Consider the following 6,388-nt stretch of genomic DNA (forward strand, 5'->3'; position numbering starts at 1 on the left):
GAGAAGACTTTTGGTCAGGAATTTTCTTTGTATGAAGGTTTTATCTAACACTCTCATTTCTTTTTATAGATATAGTGCTATTCATGTTATTTATTTTTGCGTGAGCTTTGATAGCTTCTGTTTTGCAGGTATTTATCATTTCATTTAAGTTTCTGAGTTTATTGGCAAAATATTGTCCATAACATTCAATTATTATTTGTTTGGTATCCATAGAACCTTTAGTGATGCAATCTCCATCACTCCAAATATCTATTTTTCTGTAGATTGGTCTGGCTAGAGGTTCATCAATTAAACAGGCATACCTCATTTTATTTTCTTTGCAGAGATTGCACTTTTTACAAATTGAAGGTTTGTGGCAACCCTGCGTTGAGCACATCCATTGGTGCCATTTTTCCAACAGCATTTGCTCACTTTGTGTCTCTGTGTCACATTTTGGTAATTACTGTAACATTTCAAACTTTCTCACTATTTGTTATGATGATCTGTGATCAGTGATCTTTGATGTCACTATTAAGACTCACAGAACGCTCAGATGATGATTAGTATTTTTTAGCGATAAAGTACTTTTTAATCAAGGTATGTACTTTTTTAAAAGGCATAATGCTATTGCACACTTCATAGACTACAGTATAGTGTAAATATGACTTTTATATGCACTGGGAAAGCAAAAAATTAGTGTGACTCACTTTTTTGAGATATTCACTTTATTGCAGTATTCTGGAGCTGAACCTGCAATATCTCTGAGGTATGCCTGTATTGATCTTTTCAAAGAACTTTCATTTAATTGATTTTTCAAAATTTTTTTGTTTTCTATTTTATTATTTCTTTTATTCTTTTTAGCTTGAATTTAACTTGCTCTTTTGTCTTAGTTTCTAGATGTAGAGCTGAGGCCATTGCATTAAGACAATTCTTTTCTAATATAGGAATTTTAGTGCTATAAATTGACCTCTAAAAATTGCTAAAGCAGCCATCTGCCAAATTTTGATAAGATTGTATTTTCATTCTCATTCAGTTCAAAATACTTTCTAATTTCCTTTCATTACTTTCTTGACCCATATACTCTTTAGAAGTGTGTTATTTAGTATTGAATTATTTGGGAATTTCCTAGACATTTTTCTGGTATTGACTCCTAATTTAATTCCGTGGTGTACAGAGAACATATTTTGTATGACTTGAATAATTTTATTTTTGTTCAGACTCATTTTATGATCCTGTATATGGTCCTATCTTGGTAAGTGTTGTGTGTGCACTTGGAAAGACTGTGTTCTGCTGTTTTGGGGGTGAAAGTTTCATAAAATTCAAATAGAGCTAGTGGTTTGATATTTTTGTTCAAGTCTGTATATTTTGTTGATTTCCTGTCTGTTTCTTTCATCAATTATTGAAAGAAGGGTCTTGGAATATCTGACTATAATTATGGGTTTGTCTATTTCTCCTTGCAGTTTTGTCATTTCTTACATTGTGGATTTTGAAGCTCTGCTTTTTTGCTTGCCTAAATATTTAAACTTTTATGTTCCCTTAGTGGAATGTCCCTTTTTCAGTTTATAATTTTCCTCATTTTGCCTGGTGATATTCTTGCCTCTGAAACCTACTACATCTGATATTAATGTAGGTATTCTAGCTTTCTTTTGATTAATGTTTTCTCTTTGCATTTGATTTGGATAGTTATTATTCCAATGTCTTCAAGGTTACTGGTAGTTTTAGTTTGCTAAGGCAGCCATAACAAAGTACCACAAATTGGATGGCTTAAACAACAGAATTTTAGCAGCATTGGATCCTTCTGAGAACTGTGAGAGAGAACCTATCCCATGTCTCTCGACTAGATTCTGGTGATTTTCTGGCAATCTTTGTCATTCCTTGGCTTGTGAAAGCATCATTCCAATCTCTGCCCTCATCTTTACCTGTTGTTCTCCCTGTGTATGTACCTCTATGTCAAAATTTCCCCTTTTTATAATGATACCAGTCATATTACATTAGGATCCACCCTAATAACTTCATCTTACCTAATTACATCTGCAGTGACCCTGTTTCCAAATAAGGTCATATTCTGAAGTAATGGTGATTAAGACTTCAACATATGGATTTTGGGGGAACACAGCTCAACCTGTAGCACTGTTCTTTTCTTCTGCAGTGTCTAATATACTATATAGCCCATCCAGTGTATTTTTAATCTCAGACCTGTAACTTACATTACTAGAAGCTTGATTTATTTTATATCTTTCATATGTCTACTTAACATGTTCAATCTTTCCTCTTGTTACTTGAACATATGGAATATGGTTATAATAGTTATTCTAATGTTCTTGTCTAATCATTTGATCACATGCCATTTTCTGGTCTGTTTCTGTTGAATGACTTTTCTGCTCATTACTGGTCCTATTTTCCTGATTTCTTGCATTTCTGATAATTTTTTATTTGATGCCAGACAATGTGGGTTTTACCTTTTTGGTGCTGTATTTTGTCCCCTAAAATTATTCTCAAACTTATATCTGAGGTGCTTTTAATTTACTTGGAAGCAATTTGATTCTTTTGAGGCTTATTTTTGAGCTTCATTAGACAGGACCAGACTAGCTATTAATCTAGGACTAATTTTTGTCCACTACAGAGGCAATGCCCTCTGAGGACACTACCGGATGCCATCTGAAATACAAGGTTTTTCACTCTGACTTGTGGGAATAGGAAATGTTTCCTGTCCTGTGTGAGCTCCAAGAACTGTTCCTTCTGCTCTTTACAGGTGATTCTTTCTCCAGCCTCAGGTAGTTTTCTCATATTCATGCACTGATCAGTGCTCATCTAAGGGGTTGAGGGGACCCTCTCCAGATCTCTATAGTCATCTCTTTGTGCACCTTTTTCTCTTGTATTCTGCCTTGAGCATTCTCACTGCTTTCCGTCTTTAGATTCTCAGCTCTCTCTTAGCTTAGGGAGGCCACTGAGTTCCACTTACGTCCTCCCTCTCTGTGATGCAGCCTGAAATCTCCCACCAGGCAGTAAGACAGGACAACCTTAAGGCTTCATTTTGTTTCCTGTCTTGCTGGACCTAATCTCCAACATGTGAAAAGCATTGTTTCATATATATTGTCCAGTGTTTTTAGTTGTTTCTGCCAGGAGGATAACTTCATTCCCTGTTACTCCATCTCAGCTAGATGTTTCCTAAGATATTATTTTATTATTTAACTTTGTATTTTAAAAATAATATTTTCTTATAAAGATTTCAAGCAAAATAGACACGTATACAGAAAAATTAGCATTCCCACCATTCTGCCCACCCTGTATTCTCCCAAAACACAACTGCATTCATGCTCTTTAGGGGAAACAGTTTGCAGTTGGTATGTTCACTTACAGATAGTTTTATATTTATTTAAAGTATATACATACATATATCATATATATATGTAGCCATACACATATATGTAAACATTATGGCTACATAAATATTTTGACCAAAATGAGATATTAAATATTATTTTATAAATTAGTTGTTTTGTTCTGTATCTTTGATTTATTTTGCTCTATGCCATATAGACCCATCTAATTATTTTAATTTTCTGCATAGAACTTTATAGTATGGATGCACCATTTTTAAAACTTAGCTATTTCTTTAATGTACATAAAGATTTTTATGAAATTCTGAGTATTACAAATCTTACAATGAACATTTTTGAACCATATGTCTTTGTACACGTGTGTTATCATTTCTATAGTAAAGATTCCTAAAAATGTAATGTGCATATTAAAGTTTGATAGGAATTGCCAAAATATCCTACAAAGTAATTGTACTTTGTATACACCTAACCAGCAGTGTTGGAGCATTTTCTATTCTCACACCATTGTTTTTGTCAATCTGATGGAAGAAAATTGCCCCTTTGTTTTAATTTATATTTACTTCATGAATCGTGAAGTTGAATATCTGTTCTTATGCATTTGTAGTTATTGATCTGTGAAGTGCTTATTTCTATCCACTGTCTTTTTCTTTCTTTTTTTCTTTCTTTCTTTCAATATTTTTATAGATTATACTCCATTTTAACTTATTACAAAATGATGGTTATATTTCCCTGTGCTGTATAATATATCCTTGTTGCTTATCTATTTTGTACATAGTAGTTTGTATCTCTTAATCCCATACCCCTTTGTTCACTGTCCCTTTCAATTGGATTATTTGCTTTTTCTTTTTGATTTATATGATAACTTTATATTTTCTATTATACACACTGCAATTATTTTCTCCTAGTCTCCTCTTTATGTTTACTTTGTATAAGGCACTATTTGCCATAAAAGTAACGCTTGAAAAAGTGTTTTCTGAGGAAGAATAGACCTCTTTCTCTTTTGAAAATTCTCCCTCATCCATCACCTGCAGGGAAAAGCAATAAAGTGTTTAAGTGGGTTTGAAAAAGAGAAGAGCAGCCTCTGACATCCAGGAGCTAGGCCTGGGTGTTGCTACAAGCTGGCCTGGCACTCATAGCTTGGTATTCTCGTGTCGAACATAAACACTTTCACAGAACATCAGCATCATACAAGGTCCCTCTGTGACCATGATGGATTAGGAAAAAAATAAGACCACTCCATAGTCATGTCTGAATATAGACAAAAAATGAACATTGTGCAAGTCACAAAAAATGATCACGTATTCCTCTATCCTGGCTAATATGAGTGATTGATGTTTCTTTACCTATTTACCTTTGCTTTAGACTGGCCTCCCAATAGATAAGATTTATTAAGATACCCAGTTATGCTATTACCCCCATTTCCCGAGAGCATCTGATTCAGAACAAAGCTCTGCTTCCTTGAAACGTTCCCCGAATCATCTTATATACACCCAAATCCTATAACAAGCCTCTTCTGTTATCTTCTTACTGAATCGTCCCATGGTTCCCTATGGTGTGTGTTATCTCCCACTGCAATGAGTAATAAATCCTACTTCTTTAACTATGGTGTGTTCCTATTGGTCTTTGGCTAGAGGACTTTGAAAGAATACTATGAAAATGTTGTAGCTCATAGTCAAACTACTTTATTTTTTAATAGAAAAGGTCATTTCCAGTCGAATGTAATCCTTTACTACTGTACTGCATTACCATGTGTGGGTCATACAATAATGTAACTTTTGAGAGATACTATGTACATTAGGGCAGATAGTATCAGGGAGTCAGGGTACTATAGCTGAAAAAGCACTGCATTTGATGTGAAAATATCTGAATTTGCAACATAGTGGCAGGATGGTTTTGGGGAAATTTGTTCATCTCTCCAAGTGTTGATTTCGTCATCTGTAAATGGAGATAATAACTCTTATCTTACAAAGTTGTTGTAAGGATCAATGATATAAAGTATATGGAGCCTTTTGTAAACTAAAACATGCTCTGTAAATTTGAAGGACTTAAAGAAAGTAATGTTAGAGCTGGAAGGGAACTGGATGAATGCACACTCCCTTTCATCACCTCATTCTATTCATGGGGAACAAAAACAGAGAAGGAGAATTGATTTGTCTTAGATCCTAAAGCAACTCTGGGGGTTGACTTGAGATCAGAGTTCAGGTCTTGTGATCCTTAGTCTAGTATCCTTTCTATTGCATGAAATATCTTTTCTCCTTTACTCTTTCTTTATTTGCTCCACTATAATAAAAATCATTCTAACAAATGATTTTTGGTAGATCACACTATCTTCCAGAAATTAAGTTCTCTGAATCCCCCAAGCAATTTGCAGCATTAAAGACTTTATGAGATTATGGTTAAGGTGCAAAAGTGTATTTGAAAAAATAATTGCCAAACATTTTATATCCGAATGACTCTTGTGGAATCACCCACATTTTCTTTCCTTTTTTAAAAATACATTGACCCTCTTTGTCTACCCAAGATTCAGGGTCTTATTTGACAGTGGTTTCACTTGGTTATAATTAGGTGCTATACAATTGTGTTTGCTCTGCCCTGCAATACAGGGTTTAATAAAGAAAAAAAAAATCTTGGAACCTGAGGAAGTATTCTCTTCAGTGATTACAAATTGCTATGTATTTGCTGGTCAGCTCTTTATTCTGGTTACTTATTCTTTCTAACATGCTCGACTGCACAAATCACAAAACAGAGGGATAAAAAGATCTTTTGAAATCTGTGTTTGTTATGTTGTAAGCTCAGTAGCCATATGGAACACAAAAGCCCAGGGCCTTAAGTATGAACCAGAATTATGTTGTTTTGCTTTCTCCCTTAGCATTTTGAGTATGTGTCTTTTTAATCATTGCTGAAATGGAGTGTTTATTGCAAAAAGAGATTGTGTGTGCATGCGTGTGTGTGTGTGTGTATATGTGTGTGTGTGTATGTAAGTGAGAGGGGGCACCAAAATTATTAGAAGCAACATTTTATGCTATAGGCAAAGATGGTAATCTGGGCATTGTAAATAATCAGGAATT

The 6,388-nt window shown here is 34.2% G+C and overlaps 2 long non-coding RNA genes across 2 annotated transcripts in view; both read left to right on the plus strand.

The window, feature by feature from the left end:
* Window positions 1-6,388, plus strand: part of LOC309652033 — a 1,052,931-nt gene that overhangs the window by 397,916 nt on the left and 648,627 nt on the right. The gene's annotated exons all lie outside the window — the stretch shown is intronic.
* Window positions 1-6,388, plus strand: part of LOC309652030 — a 156,568-nt gene that overhangs the window by 41,580 nt on the left and 108,600 nt on the right. The gene's annotated exons all lie outside the window — the stretch shown is intronic.

This window comes from Balaenoptera physalus, assembly GCF_965194825.1.
Source record: "Balaenoptera physalus genome assembly, chromosome: X".
Taxonomy (NCBI): domain Eukaryota; kingdom Metazoa; phylum Chordata; class Mammalia; order Artiodactyla; family Balaenopteridae; genus Balaenoptera; species Balaenoptera physalus.